Source organism: Chlamydotis macqueenii, chromosome Z (genome assembly GCF_036417535.1).
Source record: "Chlamydotis macqueenii isolate bChlMac1 chromosome Z, bChlMac1.mat, whole genome shotgun sequence".
Classification (NCBI taxonomy): domain Eukaryota; kingdom Metazoa; phylum Chordata; class Aves; order Otidiformes; family Otididae; genus Chlamydotis; species Chlamydotis macqueenii.
Window position 1 is genome coordinate 55,330,355 of NC_141593.1, and position 19,882 is coordinate 55,350,236.

Genomic DNA, 19,882 nt, shown 5'->3' on the forward strand with positions numbered 1-19,882 from the left:
ATCAGTGTTTTTTTGTCCTTTGTATCTCTTCCATGCTACTTAGAAAAAGACTAGTGCTCAAGACTAGTGCTTTTAACCTTGTGTCAGGGCCTCTCTATATTTTCATCCACATTTTTTCTCAACCATTAATTTCCAAAGACAATTGGAAAAATAAAGATAGAACTTGTTTCCACATCATCTTACTGAAGCAGATTGTTTGGCCATACTTCCCAACTCCAGCTCTAGTAGTGTGTCTATGACATTAACATCTGCTGAAAACGTGGCCTTTTAATGTCTTTCCTTGGTCCTGGAGATTTTGGAAAAAGTAAATGCTATGTCTCCTCAGGCAGATTGCCAGGCCCCATCAGCCTCACAGGGACAATGTTTTCTGCACTAAACTAAAAGAAAGAAGCTTTTTCATCCTGCCTACCCTGTGTGCCTTCTGAACTAAGGCCTCTGATTGGGGCATTGGGTTACAAGTTATCCTTTTTGTTATATCAATCTGAACCTGTGTCTTCTTTTACGTAGTAAAAAAAAAAAAACCCTAAAAAGAATATGGCAAAATCGTCCAAGTCCTTATTCACAGTTATGACAGACAAACTGTCTCCAGGCTGATTTTAAAACTTTTTTTTTTTCTGTATGTCTGTCTTTCATTCTCTTTCCTCTTTCCCACTCCTCTCTCCCTCTTTTTATCTTTTTTTCTCTCTCTCTCCAAATTGTCTTGAATCTAGTAATAAAAATATTTTGTTTTCTCCATGTCTATACTGTCATTTTAATCAATTACACCTACAATAAGTTTGTCATTACTTGTACCATTACTTCAAGTGAGGTTTGTGTGTTTACATTTGTATGAATTTGATAATCCAAGCCCATTGACTCTGCTCATTTTAAAATTTGCAATTCAGGCAGATCTGTCTGTAAAGGGTAAGAGGCTATGATTTTAAAGAGTATTTTGCTTTATAAATCTCCCCAGTTTCCATGTACACATCGAAAAAGAATAAGGTCAGCTACATAAGGTGTAGAAAATACTGAAAGAATCATAAGGAATGTATGCCAAAAAGTTTCAGAAGCATCTGTGAGAAAACTAGCGAATTTGTTGCTTTTCAAGACTAATCTATTGAAGATCAAATTTTATCCTCCAATAAACAGCTGTAAGTGTTCTGTGGTAGCTTCTGGATATAAATGTCTAATCTTCTGTGGACAATCACTAAGGTCTTTGCTCTAACAGGAACTTTTATCACTAAGTGGATTCACATAGGTGTTAAAATATGTTGTTCAATTATATCTGACTGTTGTTTTTTTTATTCTTATGCAATATTTGTTTGACTTGTTTAGAAGAAATAAATAAGTGTAACAACAGATTTATCTGTAAGACTGATTTTAGGTTATAGTTGTTCTTTTAATAATTTCTTAATTCAACTGTATAGCTTGCTTTTTTACATCTCTGCTCTTATGAAAGCCTTTTATTAACCTCTTCCCAAGTAAGATAATCCAAACATTCATTAATGTCATATCAGAAGAGTATCTTTCAGATCTATTTTTATGGAATTAATGTTAGCAGAACTGAGAAAAATATGCAAAACTGACAATGACATTTTATGTATATTCTCAACTTCCTCAATATAGTTTTGTATTTTTTTTGTTTCAGAGAATTTTGAGTTTTAAATTTAGACAAGCTTAAGTTTTAAAGATTATATTGCATTATAATTGTGTTTTTTTCATTTGGAGAAAAAGAAGTGTTTAATAACATGTGTCGAGGTCAGTATTCTTCAATATTGATTAAGAAGTATGAAGAAAAAATCTTTTACTCCACATATGGCTATGATTTTCTATATTTAGGAGAAAGCTGCATTTGATTTCCATCTTGTCTTTGTCTTCGGCACGCTGCCTGTCAGCATACTGTCCAGGCCACACCACTGGAATGTTTTGCCTCAGCCTGTCCGCTTATATGGTAAACAGGAATCAGAACGACTGGCTGCTGGCAGCGACATTCTGCATACAAAGCTGCATGGGCATCCCTGGGGCATGATTCTTCAGGACAAGGTGGTACCAGGTATACCTGCCAGAGTTCAGGCTGCAGGGGTTGCCTCTGTGGCAGGGAGGCTGTGGCTGCCCTCATGCTGGTCACAACCAGAAACAACAACAGATGCATTCCACACAAAGCCAGTCAGAGGAGCTTATGGCACCTCTTCAGAACTTATTTAAGAGTGGTAAACACTGAGAAAACAATGCCAGAGCAGGTGAGACATCTGGGAGGAGACACAAGGGAGATGCTAGAATAGGAGGAACCCTGAGGAATGGGGGGAAACACAAGAGGCAATGCCAGGGCAGTAGAGAAAACTGAGGAGGGGCAGAAGAGGAACCAGAAGAACACCAGGGTGGGAGGGATGGCAGAGCAGGAGAAATCTGAAGCACAACTATCCACTTGAGCAGGACAGCACCAAAATTAGCTGCCTTGAGCAGGCCTGAAGCTAAAATGGCTGCCCCAAGCCAGGCAGGAGAAAAGACACCTCCTGAGCAGGACAGAGGGAGATGGAAGAGGAACTATGGCTGTGGCCAGTGGAGAGGACCATGCTGCAGCAATAGAGTAGGAGCTGCCATGCTCTGACCCCAGCCTCCTGTGCCACCCGTCAGCACCCTGAGGGGACTGGGGACTGGAAAAGGGGGAGGAGCGAAGCTGAGGTCTGTCTCTCTAAGTGTATGCTTGTTTTTATTTTTCAGTACCAGAATAAATAGTTAAAAGTTTGTTAATTGGCAATGTTTTAGAAGTTTCTGGCAAGGCTGAGATCAATATTCCTGATGACCATTAACTATAATTTTTAATTATACTGCATATTCAAGTACTGCTATTGCACTGTGCCATATGTAGCAGAACAGTGAATTTGAATTTCTTATTAAAAGCTGATAACCAGCTGTCCAGTTTTGTTATCATTGAGATGCTCTAGCATCTTCCAAAGCCTTTCATATTAAGCTTTACTTCTAGATTATTTGAAATGAGCTTAGCCAATACTCTGATCTAAATACTGAAAGCTCTGAGAATATTTATTTGTGCTTTAAATTACTTTGCATTAGGCATGGTGGCTAGTGCCACTTGTATTGCTCTTCCATGAGGAAAAAAGGTCACATTTTATCAGTATGTGTGCCTTCAAAAAGACAACTTTAAGCTTTGTTGGTTGGATGTTGAAAGATATTTTTTAAATTTATTTTTCTGATATATTTATCACTAAATATTACTGAAAGTTTTTGACATTTATTTTATGGCTTTTTAGGGGCCTTGCATCTTCTCTTAAGCCCTTTTTTTTTAATATACAGCAGCAGAAACAGCATAAAAATTAAAACCAAATATCTGAAATGTAAGCAACTTGTATTTTATTAGAGGATATCTGTCTAGAAACCTGTTAGGTTCAGCTATAATCTCATTGTCCTCTCGTTCAAGCAGTTAAAAAAAAAAATCTGAACTATACTTATGCTTTTATGCACTGCTAGTAGGAATTTGAGTTATCAGCAGAGACTTGTAGCTATGTTGTCAAATGGGGGAAGCTTTATGAAACTTTAGTATCCATTACAATCAGAAAGCAAATGTGTGACTAGCTAGATATAACTTGAAGAGAACAAAGCATTCATGCTGCTGGACTGTAGCCTGCAGAGGACTGCAGTGCTGAGTGCTTACTGGTAGCAGCATTATCAACTCACGGTCACAAAGGCTTCCACTGACTTCAGGCAGCCTCCATACTCTCAACATGAAAGGACTGCCATCTGCCATATAGCTGAAAGTCAGCACTGGGAGAGTTGTAATGCACCCTAGGGTGTTAAATTGTCTCTGCCAATAACACAAGATGGCCCAAATAATGATCATGAGACTTGTTTTTAAGGATAAGATGGCTGAATGACTTTAGCCTCACAAACGGCATTTCTCTTCCAAACTGCTTCAGCATGTTGTCTGTTGAATTTTGAATAGATAAAAAGCCTCAGACATCTGAGATTGACATGTTTTAAAAAGCAGCATATTTGCAATCAGGGTTCATGATTTACATTTGCTAGCAAACAGATACACAGTGGCTTAGCTAACATGTCAGGAGGACACTAAGAGTGAGACAGGTTATGAGGCATTCAAAATTGAGTCGGTTACCCCAGTTGGAATTGGGACTTGCTGGAACTTTCTCCTTCTGCTGATGTTACTAGAAGTAATTTTAAAAAATAATTGTAGAAAAATTGATAAGTAAGTGTGATTTCTGATTATGACTACCCAAGGACCACATAAACAATTTGTTCAGATCTAGAAAAGTCTATGGATCTGTTAATTTTTAAGAGAGGTCATGAATAATATCATCCAAGTGCTGGAGCTGGTGTCACCTTGAAAGGTGCAATGAATACTAAAAAGTGTGGTAAAGGGATAGATCGTTTGTGTTAAGGGTAGAGATCAGCTTGGAATTTCTCCCCAGTATTTCTGAGTTGCTGAGGTAGATGATTGTTTTAATTTGAATTGTTTAAGTAATAACATAAAATGTTAATAAAAAAGGAAATTTGCCCTTAACATCATTATATGATAAGCAACACAACAAATTCTTATAAAAACACTAAATGTCTTTATGACATAAAAGCCTTACCCTGAATAATGTCTGAAACACGACTTTTAAAAGGTGGATAATAGACTTTATTCTCTATTATCCCAGCATTACAGCTTTGCATCATGGACAGCAATTACATTAATGGTTTCTTGAGCTGGCAAGTAGCATAAGATACCATTCAAAATGTGTTTTGCAAGTTGTAAAACAAAGTGAAATAATGAATGTCTGTCAAGAGCCGAAATGTGTTTTTTGCTCTTAGGTCAGCTCTTGAGTTTATCTCCTATATAATGATTAGATAACATAACCTAGAGCAATCAAAATATTTAAAGCTAAATTGTAGTGGTTTAGGCCAAATCACCACATGGTTTGTTGCTCACTCTCCTCCTCCCTAGCGGGATGGGGGAGACAAATTGGGAAAAAAGGAAAACTGGTGCGTTGCAAAGGAAAACTACAATAATAACAGAATGTAAAGATATTAAAATATACAAAATGAACAATGCATGATTTCTCACCACTCGATGTCCCAATGACCGATACAGCCCGTCCCAAGCAGCAATCATGGAAACAAAACTGAGCACCAAGAAAAGGAGAGAAAGCGAGAGAGCGAATGATGCCAACGAGCCAGCAAAAGAGATGAGATGGAAAAAATGGATGCCTCCCACCATGGGGAACCTGCACTTACATACTAAGCATGACGTTTATGGCATGGAATACTTTCTTTGGCCAGTTTGGGTCAATTATTCTGTCTGTCTTTCTCCCAGCTTCCTGCATCTGCACATTAGTGAGACTTGGAAAGCTGGACACTGTCCTTGGTCTCATTAACAACAACTCATATCATCAGGGTGTTTATCAACATTCTTCACATACAAAATCCAAAACACACCGGCTACTGAGAGGAAAATTAACTCCATCCCTGCCAAAACCAGGACATAAATAAAAAAACCATAAATATATTTTTCTATTTTATATGATTGTTTATTGCTCTTCATTATTTTGTGAAATTTTTCTTTGTATTTTTTTTTTTGTTACTCTAGCAGATATCTTTTCAGCTGCTGATACACAGGAAATATTTCAATAATTTTAGCTGTAATGGATTCTGAAGAAAATGTCTAGCTGTAATAGATAGTCTCTCTCCTACTGCAGTCTGAGAATGTCCATTCTTGCTTAAAGATCCATCTAGGTACAAGATAGCTGAGCATGAAATATCGAAAAATGCCTTCAAATTACTCTAGATTCTACTTCTTTTTTTTTTTTCATATATTTGTGAAATTTCACTAGTGCTTCCAATAAGCATTTTGCTTTACTGAAGTGTAAAAGCTGTGAAATCTATTTCCTTTAAAATTCTGTTTTCTTTCTTTATTTTTATGGTCTACATCTAAGCCTGTCCGCTGCCATGTAATTTCTATCATAGACAAGGACACCGATGCTTATAACTTGTTAGACTTGTCTTTCCCTTTCTGCTGAAATACACACAGTTCTTTCACCTTTGATTCGCTGTCATTCTTTATCTTGATTATAGCGACACTCTCTCAGAGTTGTGGTAAAGGTTATGTCAGTACTTCCATTATGAACTGTTCCATTAAAGGGTTTACAATTTTACTTTATAAATATGTTTTTTCTGTCTGTTCTTGAGTTTACTGTATGAGCTTTTCTTCTAAGGGTGAATGGATCTTTGTTTCAGGATATATTTTTCAGTAGTTTGCTCAGTGTTTTCCTGCCACTTAGCATTTAAAAATCTAAATAGCACCAGTTTATGTCTTCAACAGATTCACACAGAATCACAGAAATGTTGAGGTTTTGACAGAGACCTCTTCAGATCATCTAGTCCAATCCCCTGTCTCTAGTCTGCCCTGGTGAGACCCCACCTGGAGTACCGCATCCCATTCTGGAGCCCCCAACATAAGAACGAGTTGGAGAAGGTCCAGAGGAGGGCCACGAAGATGATCAGAGGGCTGGAGCACCTCTCCTATGAGGAAAGGCTGAGAGAGTTGGGGCTGTTCAGCCTGGAGAAGAGCAGGCTCTGGGGAGACCTGATAGCAATCTTCCAGTACCTCAAGGGGGCCTACAAGAAAGATGGGGAGAGGCTGTTCAGTAGGGCCTGTTGTGATAGGATGAGGGGTAATGGTTTTAAGATAGAGGGAGGTAGATTTAGATTGGATAATAGGAAAAAATTTTTTACGCTGAGGGTTGTATAACACTGGAACAGGTTGCCCAGAAAGGTGGTGGATGCCCCATCCCTGGAAACGTTCAAGGCCAGGCTGGATGGGGCTCTGAGCAGCCTGATCTAGTTGGGGATGTCCCAGCTCCTTGCAGGGGGGTTGGACTAGATGACCTTTGAAGGTCCCTTCCAACCCTAACCATTCTATGATTCTATGATTCTAATGTCAGCTAAAGCAGGTGGCTGAGGACTGTGTTCAGTCAGGTTTTGAGTATCTGCAGAGACTCCATAGCCTCTCTGGGCAAACAGTTCCAGTGTTTGACCTCCCTAAAGATAAAAAACTGTTTTCTTGTGTTCAGATGAAATTTCATGTGTTTCACTTTGTGCCCATTGTCTCTTGTTCTGTCACTGGGCGCTATTGAAATGAGCCTGCTTCCATCTTCTTCTTTGCCTTCCATCAGATATTTAAACACATTGATAAGATGCTCCTGATCCTTCTCTTGAATAGTGTCAGTTCTTGACGCCTTTTCTGGTATGAAAGATACTCCAGTCCCTTATATATCTTGTGGCCTTCCACTGAACTTGCTACGGTAAGTTCCTATGTGTCTTGTGTAGAGGAGCCCCTAGCTGAGTGCAGCACTCTAGATATGGCCTCACCAGTGCTGAGTACAGGGGAAAGATCATGTCCCTCAGCCTGCTAACCAGGCTTTTCTTAATGCAACTCAACATACTGTTTATCTTCTTTGCCTTGAAGGTGCATTGCTGGCTGATGGTCAACTTGTTTTCCATCATTACCCTAAAGTCCTTCCTTGCAGAGCTACTTTCCAGCCAGTCAGTCCACAGTGTGTAGTGGTGCCTGAGCTTATTTCTCCCTGAATGCAAGACTTTGCCTTTTGCCTTTGTTGCACTTCTTGAAATTCCTCTCAGCCCATTTCTCCAGTTTGTCCAGTTCTCTCTGAATGGCAGCACAACCCTCTGGTCTATAAACTGTTCCTCCCAGTTTTACTTCACCTACAGTCTTGCTAAGGGAACACTCTGTCACAGCATCTAGGTCTTAAAGAAGATGTTTAGCAGCGTTGGTCCCAGTGTCAACCACTGGCACATATCACTACTGAGTGGCCTTCAACTGAACACTGTGCTACTGATAACAATCCTCTGTCAAAAGCCTTGCTGAATTCAAGGTAAACAGCATTAATGCTTTCACCTCACCCATCAAGCAAGTCAACTTGTTGTAGAAGGCTATCAGGTTGATTAGTGTGATTCCCTCTTTGTAAATCCATACTGACTACTTCCAATCACCCTCTTGTCCTTCAAGTGTTTTGAAATGGTTTCCAGGAAGATTATCTCTATTGCATTCCCAATGCATAGGTGAGACTGACCAGTAGTTCACTGGATTTTCCTTCTCATAATTTTTGAAGATAGAAGTGATATTTGCTCTCTTTCAGTCTTCAGGAACCTCTCCTAATAACCATGACCTTTAAAAGACAGTAAAGAGTGGCCTTACAGTGATGTCAATAAGCTCTGCCTGGACTTGTGGGTGCAACATGACAGGCCCTATGTACCTATGTATGTTCAGTTTCTTTAGGTACTCCCTCACCCAGTGCCCCATTGGAGGTCAGGCCAAAACACCCGTGTAAGTTTTTGTCTGACATTTTACCTCCATTGTTTTCTTTTCTTGTCCAAATTTTTCTAGCTAGTCAAGTAATAAAACCTGAAATGTTGGCATTTGGTTATGGCATATCAAGCAACTGTTAAACCGTCTTTAATGGCATTGTACAGGTGCATATATATTAATGCTCTACTTAATATAGGGAGGTTTTCAACTAAATCACACTGTTATTCTTATTTATTGGTCTCAGGTTTGTATTATAGTGTGGCTCCCTAAGTTCTCAAACTGAATTCTGTAGGATCAAACTAAACTAGAAAATGTACAGTTAATGTGCTCTGTCTACTCGCGCGTGTTCATTCCTCAGGACCAGACTAGGCTGCAGAAGTTCCCCAAGTATCTATATGTAGCATACAATGGTGCCCTGGGACCATTTCACTCTTCTTCTGCTGCTATTGCCCTGCACCATCTGCTAATTTTGACATGGTCAGTTCTCCAGTCTTCTTTGCTCCTGTGTCCATTATCTCTGAAAAAAATGACAGTAGCTTTGAAGAGTAGCAGGAGAGAAAACATAATGGAGTATTCATTATAAACTGCTCCATTGACTGCACCAGAGGAGCATACCAAGAGTGTGCTTAAATGATCTGACAACTCCTCCTACAAACACAAATGTGCAGAGATAGCCATTTCTTTGAGTGAGGTGAGATTTATCATGGACTATCTATTCTTTCACCTTTTTTAACTGAAAATCTTAAGTACCTGCGAGTTACTTCATTTGAAAAGAGAGAATCTTATCTTTGGACCAGACAAATAAATCATTGTACTACAGCACAAAAATTAAATTCACTTGAATTTTATTAAAAAAAACTCTCCAGAGCAAAAGAGGTTGTAGGTTTGTGGACAAAAATTCCCTACTGAGGGAAAAAATGAAGAGAGTTTTCACCAAAAAGAAAGTCAGTCTCTTTTCCATATGATTTATTTTTAAAATCAGCAACCCAATCCAAGTTACTCTGTACAATAGACCTGAACTAAAAATGATCTTTCTGACCTTTTAGGTTGTTCAGAGAAGAGCTTCAATAGTGACTTCAGTAGTTTATTTTTTTTCAGATCACTCATAAAAGAATCAAGAAAGTGGGCTTATGTCAAAATAATACTGATTACTGCTCTACTCTTTCAGAAGTATCAAGTGGAAGGATAGCAATACTTTTGGTCTTTAATAGTTAATCAGTGCAAATCTGACTTTAGCAGACAAAAGCTTCAGTATGGATGTTATCAATTTCATTGAGATCTAAGCATTTTTTTTGCAAATTGAATCTTACGATTTTGTAGTACAGATATGTTGTGCACTGCATTATAGTGACACTTTAGTCACCACAAACCAATTTTCCACACTTCGTTGATGCAAATAAATGACAGCTAAAATTAAGTCCTTGGTATGTAGTAGTAATTCTTTAGGCTTTTTAGATAAATTTTCTTTTTTTTTTTTTTTTTTTAAATGTCAGAGCACATTAGTTTTTCTGTCTTATCACAGAGAGAATTCAAAGCACCTGCAAATGATGCAGGTATTATTTGAGTGGGAATGACTCTCTGTTCAGGTTATTGAAATGATGCAATTTTTCTTTAAAAGAAAATATTTCACATGATTTACAATAATTTAACATGATAAATTTAACTTTGAGTAAATTGCTAAGAGAAGAAGAGATGCTGAGCTTAGATATGGAGTAATCGCTTTCAGTAAGACTAAAATAAGGTGACTTCCTGCTCTTTTTGAAATCACTGAAGAGGTGTGATTGTGCTGCTTAAACACAATTCTAAGATGAAAGCTGTGTGAACTCAGATCTAGATACTTTCTACTTTGCTTCCTGTGTTTCCAAGAGGGACGGAAAAGGCAAAAAGGAGCTGTTTTGCAGTTTGATTGCTTATCTGATACCTTCCAGATTGTCTGGGATTTATAATTTATACTCTCATAATTCTGTACTATTATTTACATCTAAGGTTCTTACTTGCATGTCTATATAAATGTCCTAAATTTAATATAAACTGGAATGCGTATTTATTTTTGCAGAATGTAACCTTGGTCCAATATTTGCTCACTGATGTATCCTAATTCAGCATGAAAATTCATGTGACACATAAGCTTCATACAGCTGTGAATTAGCAAGGTCTCACAGCATTTACAATGTGGATGTACCTTGTCTGGATATATGGAATTAATTGTAATACCTATTGAATCTTCAGCTTTTTACAAGTAAATAATTTTTTTTTTTTGCTGTACTATATTCATACTTTTTTTCTCTAAAGTAAAAAATAACTGTTACTATAATACCGTATTTAACATCAACTCTTGAGAATATTACATATTTAAGCTAATTGTTTCTTTGACTTTGAAATGGTTTTGTTTTGGTTTGAATTTTATATTACGTACAGAATGTAATATTTTAAAAGTTTTATTTTCCCAGATAAAACAATTTTTTTCTACATACCTGTGAAATTTTTTTACAGTATATTATCCCTAATCAGGTATTTTTGTACTGCAGCCCATCTGCCATCCCCAAATACAGACTGGAAATCCTATAGAAATTTCATACTCTTTACACCTTGCACATGTAAACAGCTTATTATTGAATGAAGGCTGAAACGTTTTTTATAGCTTTTGGATACATAATATGTGTTCCTTAAAAAACTCAAAAAACTTCTTCCAGAAAAGAAACTTCTTTCCAAAAAGAAACAGAAAGACATGTTCAGTGTTCCCACCAAATGATTAAAGAAATGTCAGGTTTCCTGAGGCCAGGGTGAATTATTCTATAATCACTCTCACTATTTAAAAATAACGCTTAATGCAATTGCCATTTTCATTTTTTAGCTAAAATGTAACACTAGTTTAATATGCGTATCTTGAAGAGGTGAAATGGGGGTTGTTTTATGGATGTCTGTCCTATTAAGAACCAAACACAAAGTTCATTAGAAGATCTAATGTTAAAGGTAGGAAAAAATAGGGAGGAAAAAGTACTGATGAGTTTAGTCTGAAAGTATAGCAAATAAACTTCTATGTTTCTTTTAAGAATAGTTATTAAAAATGTTTATATCAAAGTACTTTTGCTTTAACTTACTTTGTTGTTATATTATTTAGGTATTATGTTTATATTGGCTATTCATAGACAATTAGATAATGAGGTTCATGTCATTTGGTAGATAAACTTCCTGTTTCTAACTTTATATTGTTAGAACACATGTGTTTTCAACATAGGTTTGTAGTCCACTGTCATCTCCATATCCTGAATACTTGTAGATTTGGGAGTCTGGCCTATTTGACTTTAATTGATTCTTTCATGTCAGCAATAATGTAGCCATTCTTAAGGGTTTTTAAATTTTTGAGGTTTTTTTGTGGGTTTTTTTTTTAAATGAACCAACAGTGTTTTGGTTTTTTTTTTTTTTTTTTTTATCTAATTGCCAATAATAGTGATATTTCTGTCATCCCAGTATTTGGCATAGATCACGTAGGTGAAAAAATAAAGAACTGATTTAAGCAGAGAAACAGTGGAGCCAAGTAATTCATATCAATTCTGCGGAAGAATAGTGCTGGCTTATTCCCACAGAAGGTGTAACTTTTCCTTTCAGGTCTTAAATTTGTATTTTAAAAAGAAGCCTTGGTAGACATACTGTCCTGGCAGCTCTTACGTAACCTACAGGTCTCATCATGGTGCTGTTTGTGTCACTGATCTATCTAAAAGTATAGTGGAAAAACAGCTTTTAATAGACCTCTTTTGCTACCTCAGAGAAATTACAAGAATTGCAAAACAAATTACAGTAATGGAATTTTTAATTGTCTTCTCTCTTGTAGTACCATTATATTAAATAATATGTCTGGGAGAAGGTAGCACTTAAAACCTCAGGCTAGTACATAGGGTGAAGTCACTGCACCTCCTCTACTCTTCTCCTCCTGAAGGAAATCAAACGGATTTTCTTAAGTGACCAGAGGAGAGAAGGAGAAGTGTTTACAGAGCGCAATATCTGTCTAAGCTGAAAAGTGATGCTGTTAGTTCTTTTGCTCTACAAACACCCATGTTGATTGAGTGAGACCTTCTCTCCCTGTCCAAGTTAAAGCCAAATATTTTAGCTTAAATAACCAACTGCAATTTCATTAACCCTTTCTACTTGCTGTCATATTCCGATTTCAGACGAGAGGAGGGCCCCCTTGCGTTCTAGCCGACCTCAGACGAGTCTGGGAGGCCAGGGGCAGCTGGACCGACCTCTCACACACTGGAGCGTGGTTTTGTTCATATTCTCAGGAACAGAATTAAGACTCAAAACGGAGTCAAGTGCCAGGTAGCTTTATTAACCCGATAAGAAGTTTGTAAATGGAAGAGAAAGGAGAGAAAGGAAGGAAAGAGGGAAAAGGGTTTCGGTTGTAATAGTTCGCTCGATGGGGGAACGATCCGTCCGGTGTTGGTCGTCTCGATGTCGGTTCCGTGGATGTGTATTCTGGAGTGTTGATTAACCCAATAAGAAGTTTGTAAATGGAAGAGAAAGGAGAGAAAGGAAGGAAAGATGGAAAAGAGTTTCGGTTGTAATAGCTACCACCATGGAGCTTGCAAGATAATGGGAAGCCATTGCTCAGATGGTGGCCCACTGTTTCAACAATGTTGAGACAAATTTTTGACAGTCTTTTACACCACCCCGTGGCTCAACATTGTTGCCTCAGGGACGGAGTTCCGTGGTGGCATAAATGATAGAGGAGAGGAGAAAGAAAATTAATAATAATAATAATAATAATAATAATAATAATAGATGTATGCAATTCTGAACATTATTGTTTATCAGTCAGTGTACAAAGAGATATAAATGCTAGATACTTCTAAATAAATGACAAAACCAGAACATTAACATATCAACATTTATCTTAGACAACTGAAAGTTTGTCCCAGGCCAAGTTTGAGGCTTATGGCTCTGGGGGATCAGAAGAAGCAAGTAATTGTTTGCAAGGACAATCACAAGGTAAACAAAGATAAACCAACAAAACTATAGCAATGCACAACATCATAAATGCCCCAAGATAAAGCACCATGAAAATATTAAGCATTTTGTTCATTTTTGCAACCATTTTTTTTCTTTGGCAAAACAGTTCAGTTTTTGCTTTTTGGTGAGGCTGGCGACCAAGTCCTCGTGGAGCTTGTGGCTGTGGAATTCTGGTCCACTGGAAGTGGGGTCTGGATACACAGCAGGAAAATGGATTTCACTGCCTCCAACTCAGAGCACAGTCAATAAACAATGACACTATAAATTTGCTGTCAATTTTATAACACCCCGTGGACCCATGGTGGTTCCAAAAAAAAAAAAGAAAAATAAAAAAAAACCACTAACCAAAAGAAAACAAAACAAAAAAACAACCAACCAAACAAAATCTCATATCTTTCCATCGTCTAGTGATGTTGAGACATTAATTAACCTTTTCAGTCTCTATCACCACCCCGTGGCTCAGCATCGCTCACCAAGATTGAAGGGGGAAAAGAAAAAAAAAAAAAAAAAGAAGGAAAAGGGGGGTGAAGTGACTTAGTTATGCTTATAATATGTGGCCACAAAATGGGTTTATATTGTTGTATGATACTTTGAGGGGTTTCTTCATTTTTAATATCGACCACCCCAAGGTAACATACCTTAATCCAGGTCACGTATAGCAATTTGTGGATATGATGTTCACAGATCCAATGATGTCAAATAACCTATTCAAAATCATACATATAACACAAATAAAGATTAATAGATTAACCATGACTATAGTAATCATCAAAACCATAGATTTAAATATCAATAATATTTTTCCCACCTCGTGAGTCCCAATATTTTCCTAAAAAAAAAAGAAAGTTTGTCGTAGTTCAGCCCCGATCGGGACCAGACTACGCAGTCTCTCTCTCGCTCCCCCCACCCTCCGAGAGAATAGAGGGAGATGATATAAGAAAAACGGCTCAAGGTTTGAGATAAGGACGGGGAGAAATCCTTAAAGTTACCGTCACGGGCAAAACAGACTCGACTTGGGGAAAACTATTCATTTATTTCTAAAATTAGCAGGAGAATGAGACAGGGAACAAGATAACCTCCCCCCACCCCTCCCTCTTCCCGGGCTTAACATTATCTCGACTACCTTCCCCTCCCGAGCGGCACGGGGGGGGGGGAAAGGGAATGGGGGTCGTGGTCAGTTCATCATGCGTTGTTTTACGCCGCTGTATGATCGTCGGGGGAAGAACTCCTCGCATTCCTCCTCTGCTCCAGCGTGGGGTCCCTCCCACGGGCCACAGTCCTTCGTGAAACTGCTCCGGCGTGGGTCATCTCTTCCATGGGGTGCAGTCCCTCTAGAACAGCTGTCCCAGCGGGCCCTCCACAGGCCACAGCCTCCTTCAGGCCTCCACCTGCTCTGGCGTGGGGTCCTCCACGGGCTGCAGGTGGATCTCTGCCCCTCCGTGGACCTCCATGGGCTGCAGGGGGACAACCTGCTCCACCATGGTCTTCACCACGAGTTGCAGAGGAATCTTGGCCAGGAGCCGCGTTACTCCTCCCCCTCCTTCTTCACTGACCTTGGCGTCTGCAGCCGTTCCTCACAACAGGCTGGCAGACGTCTCTCAGGATCCTTTTTACATCTTATTCACTTCTCATCTCCTCTCCACTTCTTGCAGCCGGGCCGGGCCGAGTTGGGCCCAGTCAGCTGCCCGGCGGGAGGCCAGAGGGTGAGGCCTGCAAGGCCCATGAGGCTCGCGCCTCCCCCTCTCTGCCCCCCGCTCAGCTGCTTCACATCTTCTCCTCCTCTTTTTTCCTGTTTTCCCCTACTTAAATACGTTATTGCAGAGGCGTTATCACGGGACATTCTGCTACCAATTGGCTCGGCCTTGGCCAGCAGCAGGTCCGCCCTAGGCCCGGCCGAGTCCACTGAACAAAGGGGAGCGACTTCTAGCAGTTTCCTACAGAAGCTACCACCTTAGGCCCCCCCTCACTAACAAAACCAGAACAAAGTTTTAGGTAGGTTTCCAGGTTTGCCTTCAAATAGGGGGTGGGGAACCAATACGGTTTTTGGAGAGAGGTCTATCCGTCAGATAGACCACTTTTGAGTTTTATATGTCATCAGTTGGAAAATCGTCTGGAGCCATTCTCTGCCAGTTGTGGCATGGCTGAGATAGGCTCCATGGGGGCAGGGCAGTGTTTTTCCAAAAATGGGGTGACTGCGGCTGCGCCAGGTTGGAGTTGTGGGCTTGAGGGCAAGCTGGACTACTACCCAGGATTCCCGCTTCAATACCAATATCCTCTGGAAGAAGAAACTGCGTATACGAGCCCCGAGATCTGTTTCTAGATCTTTCCAAGGGAGGGACTGCGCGTGTGCAATCCCAGACTTGGAATTTATAAAAGGGGCAATCTGCGAGGTGCCACGCACACACGCACCACCTGAGCGGCAGGAGTCACCAGCACCCATTTTCAAGATGTCGGCGGATGCGCCAGCGGTAGCGTTTTCTCCTTTCCTTTATTCCTTTACTTTTCCTGTTGCTTGGCTATGGTGGTGTAATGTTCTCTTATCATTAGAATGTCACTAATGAGATGTCGCCGCTCGGTGAAGGGGAGAGACCTAGTCAAGCACCTGATCACCACACAAGGCGATCAGTGAGGTTGGTATCATTAATTTCAAGAGGTTTCCCTTAACTTTCATGATTGTTAAGGTTTTCCTTTTGTTGTTCCACTTCCAGCTTCATGATACCTGCTGCAGGGACTGAGGGAGAGGGAGCTGGTGCTGCCCACGGCGAAAGTGCTGAGGAGGTCGATTGGGGGTGTCTGTGGGTGTTAATGTGTTTGCTGTTAGGGGCTGCAATTATTGGTTTTATTTTTCTGTTAGGTTCTCTGATTTACTGTTACTACTATGATTGTTGTGCATAAGCTGTTTTCACAGTTCTTGTGTGTTGTTAGTGCTTATTAATCTAGTTAATATATGTTTTACAATAAAGTTCAGTTTTGCAGTTCATTCAGGAGTCTCTTGTTCACATCTATGATGGATCTGTAAGCAAAGGCGGGGAAAAGGTGGGGGGGGGTGAAAACTGCCATGCGGTCTTGCTGACAAAAGCCAATAGTCTCTATAGCAAGCAGAAAAGTTAAAAGTGGTAAAGTTATATGATTCTAACAGTTACATGTTTGGGTTGCCGTACAAATCTGATATGTTTAACCCCATCGGGTGAAGTCACAGTGACCGCTTGCATGCGGGTCACCACACTGGATTAATTGAATTAGGCACAGTATAATACAAGGCAAAAACATTAAGGCTGCTAACCCACATAGCAAATAAAATAAAAGTCATTTCATCCATAGTGTTCCTGGTAGCCAGGACCACAAATCACCATCCCAGCCATTCTATGTCTGAGTGGGGACATGGGCTAGTTTTCTGATATCTGAGGTTAGTTGTAGAACCACCTCACCTACGTCCCTTATTTTTAAACAACAATTAGAAATATTTAACTTCCCACATACTCCTCCCTCTTCAGCCAACAAATAATTCAAAACCATGCGGTGTTGCAAGATCGCAGTGCACATCTCTCGAGATTGTTGATTCAAGAGATCTATAGCATCGGCGGTTTTGTTGGTAATGATTTCCAAAACTGCCTGCAAGTGAATTATGCGGTTCAGGTTATAAATTGGTTCCCGAGCCCCTGTTAACAATTCAGTAGGATTCCAAGTGGCCGGCCCATAATGCTGTATTATCCTCTTGGGAGGCCACTCATTTTTCCCCCATTTTTGCTTTCCACCTATGTGGAATATAGCTCGCTTATTGCGTGCAACACCTTCATCGCCCAAATTATCATACAGTTTCACTCCTAGTTGGGGACTCTCTGCTTCTGGAAGCAGGAAAAATAAGAGGCCAGATAATTCCAATATAACAAACCCCTGACCAGTTTGCTGGTACTATTTTGTAGGCAGATCCAGTAATGTCCTTTTCTGGCTCTGACCCCTCCAGCAAATGGTCCAGCTGCAGTCTGTGGGTGTTGCAAGTAGGTTGTATTATAGTCTCCTAAAGGGAGATGTCTTCACTGATAGGTTTTATCACTTGCTCTGCAGGCATGTCGGGTTCTGGTCTGGTGCTTTCTTCCTCCTACAAAATAGAACTTGCTTCTCGGGTTAGAGAAAGAGGAATAGAATAGGAAAAAAAAAAAAAAAGAAAAAGCAATTGAGAGGCGAGTTGGGGGGAGTTGTTGCTTGTTTTGACAAAGTCAAAATTCCACATTGCTCCTCCTCAGTCTGCATCAGTGTGGTGACTTGTGCTCCCGTGTTAACCACAAAGGTTACTGTTCTTTTCTGTGGCCCTACAGCCACTGTAATCAACAAATCCCCTCTCACATTTAAGGTGAGTTGTTCCCCCCACCCCCACTTCGGGGAACAGAGGAACTAGTTTCCCATCACCCTCCTTGCTGCATCAGTTTCTTCCCCAAGGTCTATCCATGGTGGGGCACTAGGGGTTGTTCCAAAATTGACTTTTTGCCCCGACCGTGTTTGCACAAGTTTCTCCAATTTCTGTGTTGGAAGCCCATCCATTAAATCTCGGGGAATACCTGTCTGGAGTCCCAGTTGCCACCATTCCTGACGGCTGAGGGGTCTCCCTCTCCCAGGATCAGTAAGTCGGACTGACTTAGAATCGTGACTTCTCTTGACCAGTGCTGGCTGCCCTTCACCTTTTCCTGTGGCTCTTACAGCTCTGGTTTCAGTTTTTTGCCCAATTTCACCAACGGGACCGTATTTCCTCCCAAAATTTATGAGTTCTTGGGCTACTTCTCCCCATGTCCACACTTTCCTCCCTGTCCTTCTATGGTCAGGGGTCACTGTTCCCTCCAGAGCACCAGTAAGTCTGTCTGCCACAGGGGTACTTTGTATCTTCCCCTGTAGCTGGATCCCAATAGGTTTCAGGGAATCAGGAAGTCCTCGAATTAGAGGAGTCATCCGTTCAGGATCCACAGGCATCATCATTGGAGAGCCCTGGTTAGGTTTGAGCTCTCTATCATACATCATTTGCAAACAAGCAGCCTTCTGCACACTCTCCACCAGTTGATCCACTGTGCCTGTGATGGCTAGGGGGTCTCCCCTCTCCAAAGGGTTCAGCCCCCCAGCCCAATATGCTGCCCTCTGTGTCAAAGACCACGGGGCCTAATAATTGCCAGTAGTTAAAAACACACCCGGACCCCAATATCCTTTCGCTTCCTTTTCTGACAACAAGATTCCATCCCCTCCCGACAACGACACTCTCCAAACATACTGTTTCCGATTCCTTTGGAGTCCTTGCAAAATCCTTCCTTAATTTTGCCAATTCAGTTGCTGTAAACGGAACCTCTTTAGTAACAACTTGGGGATGGTTATCCGTTTCTCCCTCATACACATACTTAGTTTTAACTGGGGGATACATGTGAGGGGGACTCTCTATAATTTCTTTTGCTTTTTGCAAGTCCCCCTGAGGGTAGATTTGCCTGATTCCTTTATCTTCTAACTTCAACTCCACCTCTCCACACAGTCATTTTCTCTCCACAATTCTTTGTTCAATGTTTCTTTTCCAACAACAACTGCTTGGTCTCTTTTAATTGTTCCTGTAATGACTCAACTGCCAGTTTCAAAGAGTCTATCACGGCATTATCTTGACACAATCTCTGCCTCCTATCTTCTATAGCTGCTGCCAGGCTTGCCCCTAAAACGGCACAAATTATAGCTTTTCCCTTCCTGGGCCTAAGTTTGGAGTCGTTCTGCAATACCACAATCCTATCCACTATACTCTGTGGTTGGAACCAATGATTTTTCACCCATTCTTGCCATTGAAGGGACAGGCGAGCATGATATTTTTTCAAAAGGTCATCCAATTTCTCTAAATCCCCATTCAATACTGTTGCGGGGATCTCACCACAAATATTTGCAGATTCGCAAGCACCCATCTCACCAAAGAGGGGAGTTATTTCGTCCTGAGAGGGCCACACCACAATTCTACCACAATTCCCCCCCCCCGACACTCTCAGGAGGACACACCTTTCAAATTTCTCACGAAAGATACTTGTCTTTTGCTCAATTCTATCTCTTCGTTCTTCTCCGGCTGTTTTCCTTGTGGACAAACAGAACCGCGGATCCGGACTCAGCACTCGCTTCATACCAGTGTACGTCTCAGTCACACACACACACACACAGTCTCTAATAAAGCAACTGGACACCTTCTGTTTCTCCGAGAATCCTGCCAACTATGCCAATTAAATAATGTCACGTTCCGATTTCAGACGAGAGGAGGGCCCCCTTGCGTTCTAGCCGACCTCAGACGAGTCTGGGAGGCTAGGGGCAGCTGGACCGACCTCTCACACACTGGAGCGTGGTTTTGTTCATATTCTCGGGAACAGAGACTCAAAATGGAGTCAAGTGCCAGGTAGTTTTATTAACCCTATAAGAAGTTTGTAAATGGAAGAGAAAGGAGAGAAAGGAAGGAAAGAGGGAAAAGTGTTTTGGTTGTAATAGCTACCACCAGGGAGCTGCGGCGTCCAGACAGTTCAGTTCGCTCGATGGGGGAACGATCCGTCCGGTGTTGGT

General features: G+C 40.6%; 1 pseudogene; it reads right to left on the minus strand.

Annotated features, from left to right (window-relative positions):
• Window positions 1-17,719: 17,719 nt before the first annotated feature.
• On the minus strand, window positions 17,720-19,245 carry LOC147596355 (uncharacterized; annotated as a pseudogene).
• Between the last annotated feature and the right edge of the window lie 637 nt (window positions 19,246-19,882).